The sequence below is a fragment of the Calypte anna genome, chromosome 3 (assembly GCF_003957555.1).
Source record: "Calypte anna isolate BGI_N300 chromosome 3, bCalAnn1_v1.p, whole genome shotgun sequence".
NCBI classification, from domain to species: Eukaryota; Metazoa; Chordata; class Aves; order Apodiformes; family Trochilidae; genus Calypte; species Calypte anna.
This window is the reverse complement of record NC_044246.1, coordinates 95,123,921-95,142,018: the sequence shown is the minus strand read 5'-3', so window position 1 is coordinate 95,142,018 and position 18,098 is coordinate 95,123,921.

Genomic DNA, 18,098 nt, shown 5'->3' with positions numbered 1-18,098 from the left:
ACTTTGGCCAAAACCAAAACTTGTATGAAACACTCCAGGTGTTTGTGAGTAAGAAAATCCAGCTTGTGCAACATCCATTATTGACTGGTTGTAACAATGTCCTTGTTATCAACTTTATGAGTCTTAAGATAAACTCTAGCAAAGAAAGCATAAAATATCTATATAGCAGAAATTGAAATTTTAATTTTCAATTCAAAACATAACATTTTTAGATAGTTTGAAAATTCTGAGACTGAAGGCACTCCCTAATGGCAAATGTTTGTTTCTCCCAGTTAGCAAGTTGGCCTAATTTTGTGTTTTACATATACTGGTAAGCTAGGTCTACAATGACCAGAGCAGAAAGTGTCACATTTACCCTGCCCACTTCATGAGCCAGCCAGAAATTATTGAGGGAGCTGGCAGAGGTGCTCATCAAACTATCATTTATCAACAGTACTGGTCAACATGGGAGGTCCCAGCTGACTGCAAGACTGTCAGTGTAATGCCCAGCTACAAGAATGGCTGGAAGGAGAGGAGGATGCAGGGAACTACAATCCTGTCATCCTGATCTTATACTGGGTAAAATTATTGTGAGGTTTATCTTGAGTGTACTGCTCTAGCATGTGCAAAACAGCCAGGGGATCAGGCCCAGCCAGCATGGGTTCAGGAAAGGCAAGTCCTGCTTGACCAACCTGATCTCCTTCAGTGACCAGGTGACCCACCTAGTGAACAAGGAAAAGGCTGTGGATGTTGTTTATGAGCTGGCAGCTCATGGCATAGACAGATGTACTCTTTGTTGGGTTAAAAACTGGCTGGATGGCTGGGCCCAAGGAGTTGTGATGAACAGAGTTAAATCCAGTTGCTGGCCAATCACCTGTGGTGATCCCCAGGGCTCAATTTTGGGGCCAGTCCTATTCAGTTGTGCCAGGGGAGGTTTGGATTAGATATTAGGAAAAAATTCTTCACTGAAAGGATTGTCAGTCACTGGAACAGTCTGCCCGGTGAAGTCACCATCCCTGGATGTATAGATGTGATGCTTAGGGACATGGTTCAGTGGTCGATTTGGCAGTGTTATTTTAAAGGCTAGACTCTATGACTGTAAAGGTCTTTTCCAACCTAAAAGATATTATCATTCTAATTTGGAAGGCAAGGGTAGCCCTATTGTTTGGAAGATCAGAGATACATTATTCTAGTTGTCATGTACATGTGCATTTTGAATGCATAGCAATACATGTTGTTTTGATTATTATTTTGGTGTTGTCAATTAAACCTTAAAGCTACTTCAAGTGTTTCATAAACGTTATGCTTGGTTTTTACAGAAGTCCCTTTACTCTTCCCTGTAATAATTTTTCAAACTCAGACTTCATGATTTACCTTGCAATGATAATGTGTTGTTTCCTAGTCCTCACCTGACATGGAAATTTTCAGTGTTCAGGATGAAATCCCCCTTTGCCTGAAAAGAAGGAAGAGTACCTGAGATAATCTCCAAAATTCCCTTCTTATTCCTTCCTGGCCCCCCATCCCACACCAGCAGCTCATGTGGAAAGGGGAAGAATCAATACCTATTGAATGTGGGAGACGTGAGTGCTGAGAAATCAGAAATTGAGTTCATTTCTGTCAATTCAGCTTTCCTTGAGTGAAAAAAAGTTACACTGTTAAGTAACTAACAAAGAGCAGGAAAGCAATTGGATTAGCAGCAAAGAATAGCTGAGTCAGGCTGGGTGGCTGGTTTTGGTTTGGGGTTTTTTTAAGTTTGTTTTTTTTTTTCTCAATAGTCTGCTGGAAAAAGCCAATTCACAGGGTTAAAAAAAAGGTACTAATTTGAATAGAATATATATACACTGGCATCTTTCTTTGCTTTCCTTGGTCCCTAAAACTACTAGTGGAGGTGAGGATGATGGTGCTAGCAATCTGATTCACCCACTTGTCCATCTTGTAGGGCAGTGACCAAGATGGGTCAGGACCTTTCATCCTGAAAGGTTTGAGATAATTTCTTAGATTCCTTGATGCACGTGTGATGGAGCCATAATGATTCTCCAGTCCAAGCCATAGCAGCAGCAGGGATTTCCTTGGGGACAAGGAGGTACTGACCTCAGCATTTCCTCTTCTGCCAGGTATTCTCAAGAGCTGCTTTTTGTTTCTCTGCATCTCAGAGCCTTGAGGTGCACAAGAGAGAATCAGTTGACCTGCTTCTTACACTGGTTCCTCGCTGCTTTACTGACAGGATACCACTAGTATTTGACCTTTGACTCTTGTCTCCACGTAGGACAGCTGGCTAGAGTTTAAAACAATGCTTTATTGTGAGACTTGGGTATGTGGAGAATCAACGAGATGTTATATCACAAGTTAATGCTGCATGTTATTGATTGTGAGCTAGTATGGGGGGCACAATTCCTTTCCTTTTTTTCTCTTCATCTCAGCTAAAAAGGAGGTTGGAGGAATTTGTCTTGTTCACAGTAAAATGAAGGTTAATTAATAGTACTTTTCAGAGCACTATGAAAATCCTCAGATTAAAGCCTCCACATAATGCAAGTGTAAAAAAAAAAAAGAGTATTTATTAGTCATCTATTTTCAGCTGCTTCAGGACATACGTAAAACTCATTTCTAATTTTAAAAAGAGTTAGCTGTGATTTGGGACCAAATTTTTCCTTTCCCTTTTTATTGGGGGGTTGTAGGGAGGGTCATTTTTGGACTGAAACATAATCTACAAAAATTATGATGAAAATTACATTAGAGTTTTACTGATGTTCAGGGCCTCTACAGGAAAAAAAGTGCAATCATTAAGAACATTGCTTTCTTACACACTCTGAATTATAAATAAATGCAGCCTCAAATTTTCTTCCTGTTTTTAAGTCAACCTCTTGGCACCTGAGGTCTTTTCTCTGACTTTCTTGATCAAAGCAAGATGCTGAGCAGAAGAGTGATGGCATGCATCGTACTTTCTTAGTCTTGAGCTCTGAAGAGCTGTAAGAGTATTTCACAACACTTGCCTGGTCTGAGCCATGCAGTGGGCTGTCTCGGTGAGGAACTGGCCAGCTGACCTTTTTCTTGCAGAATATCTTTACCCCTGACCAGGAGAAGACCAGAGTTAAATTCTTTGTCTTTGATGACTTCTTTCTGTTGAGAAATAGTAGTAGGGGGACAAGTTTTAGACAATTTTGTTGTGTATTAGCAAGGTTATGAAATGAAGTTTATGTGTCCAATACTTATTTACATTTTATAGCTCATCTTTAAATATCTCTATAGAGTGTCTGTGTTTATTAGGGATCTGTTTGTGTTTCCAGTGCTCAGTGCTGTGGTTTCTGGTTTCACTAGTTGAGGTACTGAAATTACCAATTTCACTGTGAAGCTACATCAGTCTGTAATGCCCTTGAGTATGTTTTCTTCAGATCAAACAATAATCTCCATGATTATGTGCTCTGTTTCGTATTAATTGACCATGACTTGTTGTGCATCTTGAACTGAAGATGCATAACCTATTTCAAGGTCAGTTATCTTCTAGCCAAAGTCTCAAGAGGGTGAATATTGATGAATTCCAGTGTTAAAGGCAGCTTTCCCTTTAAAAATGTAATGCTGCTCTTATATGCTTTTATATAACACATCCAAAGTCTGTCTTCCTTAGATCTTCTTAACACAGACATCTGTAGCAAAATTTTCAGCTTTTTATAATTAATGAAGAGGGACAATAAATTATTAACTATAGAACTATTATTAAATGCCTTTGCAAATGGTTGATTGCTGGGAATGTGTAGTTTTAATTGTGCTCTGGTGAAGCTATTTGTAAAGCTATGGAAAAATAGTTGTGGTGCCTGCATGGAGAAGAAGAAATGATGCACTGTGAGGAAAAATAAAATTCACAATACTTATGAGGATGTGAATTACCAGGCACTGAAAAGCAGGCAAGCTGTTTGCGTTTGTCTAGAGTTTTAATCCATGTAGAGGCACTACAAGTTGTAGACTTCCCTATCCAAAACTCACTGAATGGGCTAGACAGCTGGACCCTGTTATGAATAGCAAAAAAACCAAAATAAAACAAAGCAAAAAAAACCCCACCACACTCACAGCTGGAGACCTGTGCTTACTGGCTGTATTCAGCTGCTCCAAACCTTGCTGATTTCTGAAGTACAAACCAAACTCAGCAGTACTAGAAAATATGGGTCTATGTAGAGGTGTGCTGTCAGTTCCCAAGCAGTGCAGACCTGATACTGTCACTGTGTTTACTGCTTTAGACACACTTTGTGCTGTCAGTGCAAGGATGTTTAGCCAGATGCCAAATGAAACTGCAGTTGGGAATAAGATTCTAAGAAAGCAGAAAGTCATGCTCTCTACTATTTTTCTAATATTTTCTTGAAAGAAAATTTTTAGTAAGATACAGCTTCACAGATTTGCATTGAATTCGATTGAACAAAAATTTTTAAGATGGAGAAAAATGATTTTCATGATTGAAAAGAATAAAAACCTCAAAATGATAAATTCCTGGGAAGAACTATTTTCCTTAAATGATTCAATAGTCTGCTCATTTTGAGGTATATTGCAACAGGGAGACAAACTGTATTTTTAGAGAAGGAGGTAGGAGGTAAGCCTTGTTATTATAGCTGATATGTTCCTTATCCCCCAGTTCTAAAATTAAATCCCTGGCTGGAATTTAAGCTGGATGCCTGAAGCAGGCTATAAAGATGAGAATTTCTAAGTCCTGCTGGATGGATTAATTTCACCTAGTACTGTTATAATAGAGATGTTTGTGTATTATACTGATCACCTGTGTCTGGTTTTGTAATGAATGTGGAGAAATTGGTGTTTTTAGGTGTGTCTTCTTTCAGGTCTGTATATCAGATGAGATGAATTGTCCCCCTGAAGCAAACATTTCTCCCTCTTTGCTGTGAGGCTTACGTGTAATTCAGTGCAGACGTCTACATTTGATTATATGAATCCTACTCTGAAGTGTTTGTTGCATAATAAAAAAGGACCCCCTCCCAAAGTAAATTAAAAATCCAGTAGAGTAGCCTGGAAAAGCTGCTCTGTTCAAGGTCATTGTGGCTTGATTTAACTTCTCATTCTGTACACTGCCCTTCTCACCTAATGAATTATGTTTAGCTGTCCATTAGTCTTTCAGGATACATCACGCCTCTCCTTTTTCCCCTTTTATATTATTTTACATTAAACTTTCCATTCACAGATAATAAAAAAGTCCACAAAATATATAACCATAGAAAAATATTGCATTCATAATGGGGCCAGATATTTTCAGTCTAAATTTTCATAGAAGGATTTCTAAATGGATGTGATTTCTTTTCATCAAAACAGTCAGATAAATACATCTATAGCACCGTTATTTGTGATTAGGGGAACTTTTATCTCTCACTGAGTGTCATATATCTAGAAGCATGAGGAATACTGCATGCAAAAGCATGGATCATCCAGGAAAAGCATGGATGTTTAAGGAATAAATTTAGTAGATAGGTGACTTTTGTGTTGTAAATGAAAGATGGTTTAAAATGAAGTCTGTGATAAGGGGAATTGTGTTTTTTTAAACCATTCATCTCTATAATGTGACGCTTCTAGCTAAGTGGAGAGTAGATGTGTTGGGCTCAGATTTTTCATTGGATGTGAGTTAACCAACAGGGGCTTGATGGTTTCCTAGGGGAGTATCCTGGGAAAAGTATCTTGCTCCTATATGCTACAGCTTCTCAACAGGCACCTTAGAGCTTTCGAGTAAGTCTCAGATGCAGTGTTTTCTGCCATTCCATAAGTCAATCCATTTACTAAATAGAGAGATGGATGATTGCCTTGCCATGTTACTACCGTGAAGTTAAAATTGCCTTGGTAAGGAGATGATGAAGGATTACTCGTGAGCAAAGTGAGACCACAAGAAGACTCTAGTAAGACATATCAATGAAAAGGGCACTGGAAGCCAAGAAAAATTAAGAGAAGATGAAACTCGTAGTGGCCCTATAAGTCAACATTTTCAGACAGTTATCTTTCCTGTTGTAACTGTAGGAACAGATGTGGATATTTCAGAGATCAGAATAATTTAGCAAGTACCACTGTTTCTCCACTGACTGATTCAAGTAACAAGTGCTGTGGCCATACCTACGGTCTTGGATACGATACCCTACCTACTATTTTACTTTTTTTTTCCTGTAACATACAGTGGTAAGATGAAGGCAGGCTGTGAAGGCAGGCTCAGTGAGTTGGACTTGTTCATCCTGGAGAAGCAGAGGCTCCAGAAGATCTTATAACAGTCTTCCAGTACCTGAGGGGGGCCTAAAAGAAAGCTGGAGAGGGACTTTTTAGAAGGGCATGTAATGATAGGACAAGGAGCAATGGCTTTAAACTAGAAGAGGGGAGATTTAGGTTAGACATTAGGAAGAAATTCTTTACTGTAGGGGTGGTGAGACACTGGAACAGGGTACTCAAGGAGGCTGTGGAAGCTCCCTATCTGGAAGAGTTTAAATCCAGGTTGGATGAGGCTTTGAGCAACCTGGACTAATGGGATGAATCTCTGCCCTTGCAGGGGGTTTGGAACTAGATGATCTTCAAGGTCCCTTTCAATCCAAATCATTCTATGAAGATAAATTCTCAAAATTCCAGAGCGGTGTTAGTCTGAGGATAATATAAATATAAGCAAGGTTGACTGCAGAGAAAAGAAAGTAGATGTTTCTGTTTCCAGCTGAATATCTGAACAGAGATGCAGAATAATATTGCCTCCTGTGTTTTACCTACATGCCCTTATTGTTTATTTCATTCTTTACAATTCAATATGACAGCTATAATGGGACCATTATTCCCACTCCGTCCTTTCCTTCAGCCTGAAAACTGGGTTACATTCCTGGGAAAGGAGAGATATTACAGCTAAATCTCTCCTGCTGAAGAAGGCTTTGGAAGAGACCTGTTTTCCTGCTTTCCTGGATTAAGGCAGCCCTGGGCTGTTACAGAAAAAATTAAAATAATTCCACTCCTTCTTACTCATCAATCTTGTGAGATTAATTGCAGTTGCCACTGATGCCGAGATCTTATTGCTAAATTAAAGGATTTTCATGTTTTAGGTGGACTCAGCAAGTTTTGCAGGGCATGTCTACTTTGGAACCTTTGAAGGCAATGTGGCTGAAGAGATACTGTTTAGGAAACAAAAACCAGCAGCATTTTAAGCATTTGTCCTGTAAAGGCTGTTATGTCAAAGGCTCTTTCTGTAGTAATTTTATGACAACTATAAAGGCAATCAATGTACATAGTAGAGTTTTTCACCTTTTGGCTACCACTTGTATTTCCTCCTCTATACTTATTCTACTTTTTCCTATCAGAAAAACTAATAAAGTAGGACCACTCTTCTTTTCTTATGTATGGCAAAAGAACTGTCCCTGTTTTTAGCCAAGGTGGTTGGACCAGATGAAATCCTTGAGCCCTATATCATGGTAGTCTATAACCATTGCAGAACATTTTGACAGAAATCTAAATCACTTCCCTTTTCTGAATTTCTTTTCCTTCTTTTTTTTTCTCTTTGAACACATGCTTCCCATCCCTTTCCCATAAAGTAGCTTTTAAAACTTGGTAGATGATTGCTTTTATTTCCAAGGCAAATCGCTGGCAGCTGTTGCAGAGTGATTCATGATGTCTACATTTAAACAGTGATGCCTAATCATTATAAAATGATCCATCTGGGTTTTTATTCTGCAGAAGGGACTTTCTGTGCTATGAAAAGACACAAAGCATGTGACATGGATCTTTTAGCGTAAGAACATAGCAAATGCTCTGTCTCATAGCTTCCTAGATTCTTGATCTTCCTCTAACCTTAAACAGCAGCATATAAAGCTTACTTATGGAAACTGCAAGATGCTGACACAACTGTCCTGTTCTTAATTTAGGGTAAGATTGTGCCTATTGGCATAGCCTTGAGCAAGAGGTGGTGTGTGAACTGCATCATTGTAATGCCAGCCTGGGGAAGTATGGTGACTCAGATTTTCCTCTGAATCACATTTTCTGTTCTGCTTCTTCCTTGCTCTAAGGGAATAGTAATTTGCTTCTGGAAATTAGTATCTCTCTGCAGTGGCACAGCTGTTCTAGCCAACAAGTCTGGAAAAATACTTCAATCTCCACCTATTCTTCCCTATATTCCTTCTATTCACCTGTTTCAAAGGAGATATATATACCTAGGCAAACAGTCTCCTTTACTCCTACACACTCAAGCCTAAAATTTGGGTAGTTTACATAGGGCTCTTAATTGCAGGGTTCTTCCATTCTCTTTTGTGTGGGTGCAAACTTACAGACTAATCTTACAGAGAAGACTCCAGAGCTGATGTAGCAGCCTAGAGAAAATAAATAACATTTTATTTTGCCTCAGTCATTTAAGTAAAGCAGGATTTGGAGATTTTGTACCAACCCATGAATTTAACTTTTATTTATCAAAGTTATAGTTCTGTACAGCATCCAGATTTAGTCCTGATTCTGTGTGAAACACAATCTTTCAATCTCTGCAACTGCATCTTCTCACTGACTCTTGCCAGTTTACTTGTTAACTTTAAACCATGGAGGTTTGTTCTGCCACTGCTGCACAGGTCTAGCACATCATATGTGAAACATAATGGACATCTTTGAACTTACACAATTGTAGGAAGTTTGTCAGGATACCTGACTCACACCTATGAGTAGTAATTACCCTATAAAAAAATAGACTTGTGTTTTAATACATCTATGTAAACTTATCCATCTCATGATAATAAATAATAATAGATCTAAATATGATATACTGTTGCCTCAGCTTATTCTGCTTAGATGCTGCAGTATCAATCACCTTGCCTTGCAGGAGAATATTGTTGAATGAAGCCCACACATGTCTACCACTCCTTAAAACTCCAGTTTTCTTAACACAAGTATATAATAACAGACAACATTTCATATATGAGCTCTGAATTGCAGAAGCAAAATGAGGTGAAGAGCAAACTAAAACCCACTGATTTTCCTCTGCAGGCTCTTTCAAATCAAAGCAGCATCCTTAACCAAGGGAGATGCCGCTGGAGTCTTTCTGTTTTTCCTTTGTACTCATTCTAATAGAGGCTGTGATTTTGCATACCTGCTTGTTTTCTACTTAAAATTTTCATTGTATGTGGCCAGTTTTATGTATTTGGTACATGAGGTTTTTTTGCTCTTTATTGTGCTGTAAAAACAATTCTGCTGAACTCTCCAAGCTGCACTCCCTTAGTGGCCAGGAACTGACCATTTGCAGGGTCTGCTTCCTCCCCCTGGAGCCCCAGGCACCAGGTCTGTGCCTGAACACGGTCTGTTCTCTTAAAACACTTAGTGTCATCCTGAGCTTTTACTCTCAAGGACCCCTTTTAGAATGCAGACGTTATTATAACCATACTGAGCAGTTATTATAGCAAAACTCTGCAAGGCTGCTGAGATACAACATGTACTCCTGTTTAAACAGAGGAGTCTGCTATGGTTGCACTTACCTCAGTCTAGGGCTCAATGCTTTATCTTACAGTGAATGGTGATCTTTCATTTTTTCTTATCATTGCACTGATAAGAAAGCATGTCTGGTTTACTACAGTAAGAGGAGGAAGCATCGAAACGTTTAGAATAAGCCTTTTGTTAAGACCTGCAGGAGGCCTGAAGGAATAAAAAGCCTCTACAATATGAACGCCTTGCTTAGTGTCTTCAGTGTATATAAATGTTACTGAACATCCAAAGGATAAACAGAACACTGCAAGAGATTGTAGGGTACTTTCTAGTTTGTTTGCCAAATAGGCTTGATCCAAACATTGTTTCAGCTGTGCTACATTTTTCTCCTTAACTGTGCTGTGCATGATTTTCAGTTTGAGGTCATTACCTTAATGTGGAATCACAAAGAACAGAAAATATTATGTATTTTATTAAGAAAATTGGTATGAACATGGGTGTTGTGATTACAGATTTTTACAGAATATGTCATTCTGCAGTTACCTGTAAGGTGTATGTGGAACACCATGCTAAATAATGTCAGTGTGCTGGTGGTAAGCCTGCTCCTTCAATCTTGCATCCTGGTTAAACCACTTTAAATATTCTGGGGTTGAGGCTTGGTTTTTGTTATGTTTTGCTTTCATTTGGACTTGCTCTAATTTTTGGCTTTGTTAAAGGGGACCACTTTTTAAGGTATAATAAACTTTGGAGGTATCTGCCAGCTCAGAAAGCCAAATGATTGACACATTGTCTCAAGATAATCATCTACTAACGCAACCCAGAAAGAATGGTGTCCTTTTTCTGAAATACCTTTGGCATTTCTATTAACTTTGCACTCACTGTTATCACCTAGATTGTTATCAGCTATTTCTTGCCTAAACATATATTCCCATTTTTGTATTACTTCTTATGATTTTTCCTTTCTCATAGCAGTACTTTGCCTGCTCTCAGTTGAATTTTATCTTCTGAATTTTGAAAACTTTGTCATGTGTCACACGTCAATCTGAATTTTTGCATGATTGTTTCAAATTCTGATGCTGTCTGGCAAAATGCTTTTTATTCCTAGAATGGTATGAATGAGGTTCTTCTGCAATTATGTAAGTCATTGTTGAAAATATAGTTTAGTCCCAGACTTTGGTCTACACTGAAGGTGTCCTCCAAGTTTGGGGACTCCAAGTATGACACCTGAGAATTTATAATGACAGAAATGTTTTGGGTTTGGTTTTTTTTTCCTCGACAGTTGTGTTTTCCTGTAGTAGTAGGGATTAAAGTTACTAAAGGCATTAACAAGATTTTTAATTAAAATTTGCAGCAGTACCACCAACCAGATTAAAGTCATTCTTATATTCGCTGGTTATCTGGCAATTGTATTAGCTTTACTGTGCTTGGCAAGTTCTTCCTGTCTGTTTGTTCGGGGGGTTTTTGATAGCTTATTTTGAAATATTTTTACTTTCAAAGCTATATTAATATGTTTCTAGTTTCCTCAGTCTTTCTTTTTCCCAGTAGACTGAGGTGTCATGTTTGCTGGTCTGCTATTTCCTTATTGAATTCTTGAAGATGATCCCTCTGTTGAGACTGCTTTGGCTAGTCAGAAAAGTTCTCCACAATGATTCATTTTCTGAAGCTTGATGTCTGCTTTTTCTAAATATTCATCATCTGATTTCCTTTTTCTGGTCTGTTATTTAAAATGCGTTTTGGTACATGATTGTAATGGGTTTTCCTGTGTGTGAAAACTGAAGCAAAACGTTGAACATGTTAGCCATCTCCATATTTTTGTCTTCTGCCCAATTAAATAATGGTCTCTTCCTCTTCCCATAACTGCTTAATGTATTTATAGACTTTTTCCTTATTGCCTTTTATGTCTCTAGCTAATTGAAATGCATTTTGCACCCCAGCCTTTTGATTTTTATCCATACAGGGCAGATTAGCCGTCCATTATGCTTAACATTAACCATGTACTCTTGTTTCCACTTTTACAATGATTCTTTTACTATTTTCAGGTAATTAAAGAACTACTGATGCAGTTAGAATGGTATCTTCATATTTTTCCTACCTACACTTCAAAAGGGGTTTGCTTTTGTGTGTTCAATATAGTTTCTCTCAGTAGGTATTGGTTCTCATGTGCTCATTACTCCTTTAGATTATCTTGAGAGATATTTATGGAGCTTTTTTAAACTTCTTTTAATCTGTTTTTTAATTCAGAACAAAAACTTCAGATCTCTTTTTTTCATGTGGTTAACTTCATAATTTCATGATAGCTCTGCACTGCCAATTGATTCTACTGTTAGTTAAAACCAGACTTACAATAGCTCCTCTGCAGTAATTTTTCCACCTCTTGAAACTTACTGAACTTCTTTTACATTAAAGATCCAATGAATGTTTCCTAAAAAAAAAATAAAAAAAATTAAAAATAGCCCCTTAAGCTCCTAATTACTGCTGAATGGTGACTGTTTTCTCTTGCTAGATCCACCCAGAGACATTCAATAGGTTATTAGTTCTTCCCTATTTTCAGAGCAAGTGTTCTAGATACACAATTCAACACCTTGCCTGTGTTTGTTAACAATTTCCTTCATTATGTTACTGTGATATATATGATGTGTATTGATACTTTTATGTTTTCCTTACTGGTACCCTGCTACCTGGCATTGACAAGAATATTCAGATAAAATTGCATTATTCTCACTCTTATTTCTATCATGGCCTTACTGCAATGTCTTATTTCTAGATCTTTGTCATCTGCCTAAATTTTGTTCTGCAAGTACCTGTGCACTTCTTTTAACCACTTACTCTTGCTCTAATGTAATAGCAAGACCTCATTCAGCTGTCTCATGTCCCAGCTGAAAACTCTTCCTTCTTCTCATCAGTTTTTATCAGTTATCTCTATGGTCTTTAGAGAGATTCTGGAAATGCAATTTCCCTTGGGACTGAGATGGTTTTTGCCTGACAGATCTTACCAGGGCAATGTGCCATTGTTCCTAAGTTTTAGACTTCATCTGTGTGCACAATCATTTTGTCTGTAAATCTTCCCCTTAAAAGGCTGAAGTATGTATACAGAATGCTAGTCCCAAGCTGTTACACATCTAACAAGATAATGCCATGATTAACTGCCTAACACTACAGATAAATAGCCAAATGGGACTAATGTACATGGAGGTGACCTGTCCTGTTGGGGATGTTCATACGATGGATATATGGAGAGAAAGAAGGGCAGGACAGGTAATGAAAGGAAACCACTAGTTGAACAGAGCTAAGTACCAAAGCAGGTTCAGATGAATGGACTGAATTGCCTAACAAAACCCTTTTAAGCCCACTGATCTCAAATTTGTCAAGGTTTGCAATTTTTGTTACTACATTGAGGCAGCTAGAGAAGGGAGACAGACCCAAATTCTATCAGATTGACAGAAAAAATTCAGTCTCAGTTCCAAAATCAGAGCTGTGGGCAACAGGTGTGTGCCCATGGGCCAGTAAGCACACAATGCTGGCACACATCTAGGTGGCAGCTATCAAGAAGCCTGGGAGAAACATTGGGATGAATTTAGGGAAATATAGGGAAAATACAGGGAAAAGAGGAATGGAAGGAAATTGGAATTACTGCATGAGGGACTGAGTACACGGGGAGAACTTGGAAGACAGTGATAGGTGTGAAAAGAGTCAGAACACAACTAGAAACAAACAACAATAACAAAACAATCCCCACAACCCACCAAAAAACAAAAGAAAAAAGCTTTTATAATCCCCGTTTATGGATTAATATGTTTCAAATGACCATGGATGTTCTCCAACATATTTTTGGGTGAAGAGGACTCATTTATTTAGCTTCCTTTTTCTGCAGTGAATCATCCTAATCTTTCAGGAAACTAATCATCACAAACTTCAAGCTTTAACTCTGATAAAAATGTCAATTTTTTCCCATGCTTTTCTTTCAAACTTTATCTGCAAATTATTTCTATTGTTCTGACTCGGAACTGATAAAGTATCACTCATTCTCACAGAACTAACATCATCTGCAAATTATCTCTTTTGTTCTGATGTCTTTTTTATATAATCTTCACTGACTTCACTTATGACAAGCAATCTTTGTGTCATTCATTTGGGTAAAGAACGTAGTATGTGTATAGCACAGTTCTAGAGCTGTTATTGTGCAGATCCCAGATGAAAATTTCTACTGTGCTCTAGTGTGCTGTGTTCACAAAAATAAAAACAATTAGCCAAATAAAATTTTCTTGTCTAATCAAACATACTTGACTTAAAATTCAGATCATCTTATAAATGTAACAAATTTGGGGAAAACAGTTTCTAGTCATGGGAAATTCAGTTCAGTCTTCTTCATTGCTTGTTGCCATAAGATAAAATACTGGTGACCCCATCTAAACCAGACAAATAAGCAAGTGGCAGCCAGTGGCTGTGATTCACAAGGTTTTGACACTGCTGTAGTGATGAATGATACTTTTTGCCCTTCTGTGTTACCTGCTGGCCTTGGTGACCTTGCCATCTGCATCTCTTCTCTCTTGAGACCTCAGGTACTGCAAAAGCCTGTCTGCATTCAGTTTATGTGCCCCTCAGTTCAGAAAGACTCTAACTAAAGTTAGAAGACTGAAAAAGATCAAAGCCTCAATGTACCATCCACAGTAACTTGCCATAGTCGAGGATGTCAATCTGACTTGAGATAGTTCTCTTAAAGAAAAATATACTCGGAATCCCTATGCATACACCACTGTAGTTGCTTTTCTCTTAACCTTTCAAAGATGGCTTTATCTGTTTTTAAACATGAATCAGTGTGGTGAAATTACTATTAATTTTCTGGGAAGGTGTAAGTGTTCAATTAATTCTTCTTGGTTTCTTTGCAGTTTGATAGAGCAAACGCTTCTCTTTTAGGCAAGAATCGTTGAAAAATAAAAGACATGACATAATTAAAGTTGCTTTTGGAATCTTTAGGTTTACAGAGTAAAGATTTTTTACCATGTCAGAGTGTATTGACCACAATAGCTCTATATACTAGGCTTTTTTCACTGATATCTTCAGAAATGCAGTTTCTCCTATCTAAATTAGAATCTCTTTTTCTGCCTGGTAACTTCCTATGATATGTGGAAAAAGCTATGAAAAATATTAGGTGTTCTGTTGTGAAAAAACTATCTGAATATTCATGCTAGCCTTCATGTGGAAAGGTCAATACATATTTGTATGGAACACTTGTACCATAAATGTTATGCTACATTCCTTTGTAGACTGTATATTCACAAAAAAACCCCTCCAAATCTGCTTTGAAAGTCTCTGTAATATATCTATTAAACTTATTTGGATTTTTTTTTTTTAGTATTTGTCTTTATAGCTGAAATTTCTAAGATTGGACTTAAAATGATCTAAGCTAGTTTTCTGTACAGCAGCAACAAAAATCTCAGTTTTAAGTGTGGTTTGTGAGACATATGCTAGGATCCTCTGAGGAATGTTCACTTCCCAGTAACATGAAGTGCCATTTGCTATCTCGGTGGGAATTGCCAGATACTGAATGTCAAGCCTGTCACTGGTTCATTTGTGTGTTTTGGACCTTAGAATTGTGTCATATGAGGGAGGAACGAAAGTGAGAGAATGGCAGAAAAATGCACTTGCAGGAAGAATACATATCTCTAGAGACTCTGGTATATTTTTAATTGCAGCTGTTAAAAGCACTTGTCTAGCATGATAGGTTTGGCATCATGCCTTGCATCAAAGAAAGCTGATTATACCACATCCTCTGCAACCTGAGAGAGGCAGTCAGCGGTGGCTGCTGTCTCAGTCTTTGAAATTTTAATGCCCTCCACACTTGGGTGACTTGATTGTTAGCTCCTTGCCACCACTATAATTTTTGGTGTGTGCACTGTGTGTGCTGAGCAGTGAAACTTTGCAGAGCCTGTGCCATCACCTACAGGCACATCAGCAACTATCTTCTTACTTTGGATGCCATGTGCACCTAGGGAAGATCATTACATGTATCCTTTACTTCAGGTGAGTGGGAAGAGAGTAGGAATATTAGAGCTGGAATATTTAAAATGGATACATTTTTTGTTTTGTTCAGTGTTGCTCTGGTAACTGGCAAGAATCCAAGGTAGGTGTTACAAAATTTATGCAATAGCTCCTACCAATTTTTGTACAAGCTAATATAATTTAATGACCTTTCTCTATGCCGTTTTAACAAACTTGAATATCATGATTGCTGTTTTATAAACGCCCACTTTGTTCCTCAGTTGCTGCAATCTAATATATTAATATGGTCTCAGTTGATTTGTAACGGTATTGTTTTAGCTTTATAATGACAGATTAAACAAATAAATTTAATAAGATTATTCTCATAGAAGAGTGTGATTTTCTAACAAATAGGATTGTGGAGCTAATTTTCTGGAACCCGTTTACCCCAGCCACCTTAGCTAAAGCATATGCTGCTAGCCAGCACATCAGTTTTCTTCAGGCCCCTTCAGAAAAGCAAAAATGATACTGAAGACAGAGGCAAGGCAGACAGAGACCTATCTTGTATTCAAGGAGCAGCAAGCCCATTTGTATCTCTATTAATGAACATAATTATTATTCATCATTATTTTCCTTCTCTAGGCAAAGTTAAGTGTAAGAAGTATTTATTTATTATGCCTTTATCTGAAATTAAAGCTAATTACCACCACTGATACTAGTAAACTAAGGAGGAATTTAGCTTTCTGTTATTCCCTGTTATGGATATGCCCTAGCTCATGTGCAGGCTTTCAGTGCAATATCAGTTACTGGAATTTTTTTTTTTTTTTTTTTTTTTTTTTTACTTTAGGGTATTCTGACCCATACCCCCATGACCATAATTTTTTTTTATCCCCCCATGGGCACTTGTTCACATTCAGAAAAAACGCAGTCCTTTCTGTAACTACTTGTTGAACAGTAAACTGTCAAAAAATCAAATCACTTGATGGTACCCACTGGAGACAAACAGTGGAAGCACTTTTAAGATCCTTTGAGCACAAGACATTATCCTATGATTAGATGTTAAATGCATCAGTGTTTTGTAAAACATACCAAACTGAAACAGTGCTTTTTCCTCCAACTTCAGAAAGAAAGGAAAATTCAGCTGCTTTATGGACGTACATTTATATTGAGCCAGTCTATCTGGCTTATGGCTTGGTAGGCAAAAAGCAACAGTTTTGAACAACTAGCAGAAAAGTAGCCAGAATGTTAATCTTGACTAACAGTCGAAGAGAAAGATAACAGATTGCAGCAGCCTTTTGCTGTTTTTTGGTTTTTTTTATTAAAGAGACACCCATCCATTTCCTGTTTCTTCTCCTTTTCTACCTGAGAAAATTCTGTTCAAAAATAGCAGAACAATGTTGCAACAGAAACAGTAATAAAAATATCAATAGTATTTAGGAACCTTCTTGTTGAAGGGTATAAACATGAACTTGCCATAATAATATTTGATATCTTGCAACTTTTGTCGTGCCTGTGACACACACCTTTACTAAAAGTTGATTTCTGTGTAAAAGAGCTCTGATGTTTATTAAGTATTACATGACTGATGAATGACTTTCCTGCAAAATCAAGGGCTACTAGATTTTGAATTTGTTGAATATCACACGATGAAAAGGAATGACTTCTGTACCAAGTCGGATCAGCTGTGTTTCAGGTCTGTATTGTGTAGGAATGCTTTTCTTTGTAATAGGCACTGAACTGCATGAACTGGTGTGATCTGAATATCTTTCAATGGTCCTTCCTTGTATCCATTCTCTTTTTAGAGAATGGGTTCCCCAAACTGTGGAATAGGTGGTCAGATGTATATGACATAACAGAAGTGGCTAGGAAGTTTACTTGCTGGGGAGAGAGGAGTTTTGAGAAACAGGAGGTCAAACTGAATCAAACAGTGCTCCAAAGGACACAAGATCTAGGGAGATGTTCCGAAGAAAAGGAATTTTCACATTCTCTGTTCTGTTAAAAAATTACTGTGATTTTTCAATATCAATGAAAAAGTGCTTTAAGATCATTAGTTCTCTTTCAACTGAAGGGACACAATCAAAGAAAACATTTATTAAATGTGTTTTTTTCATCAATCAAACTGTAATTAATACCTGATTTCAGCCAATATATTAAAATTCATATGCTGAACATATTGGCACTGATTACTTGTAATAGTTTCCTAGTTCAAAATGAGGTTTATGCTGGACACTCCAATGCCATATTGTATTTGGAAAGGAATCAAGTTGTTTGCTTAATGCTGGAAGTAATGAAAGTAATGAAATCTTACAGATTAGTGACCTATGTTCCTATGTTCAGGTATCTTGGTCCTCCCTCCTCCTTTACTTACATATAACTTTCCTCCTACCCAAGTAGTATTTTCTCTTCCTCTGTAACATCTGCTGAACCTTCTTAACAGTACACTTGGCTCTCTCCCATGTCCCCTAAGTCCCAGCTGCTGGGGAAGGAGCAGCTTGTATAATAGTTGATTTTAACACAATACTTGTGCTGATTGGGGAACTGAACAAATCTGATAGTTGCTGAGCTTGTGAGGCTGCCTTCCCAATGAGGTCTTATTTTGGGTTTCTGTTTCCTCTGCCCAGATACTGGGATTCTCAGATGTTTTGGAATACACAACAATAAGCAAATGTGGTGCAATAGCCTGTACAGAAGAGTCAGATAACTGCCCAATGGCCAGACAGTTTGGTCATATATAATCAAACTTC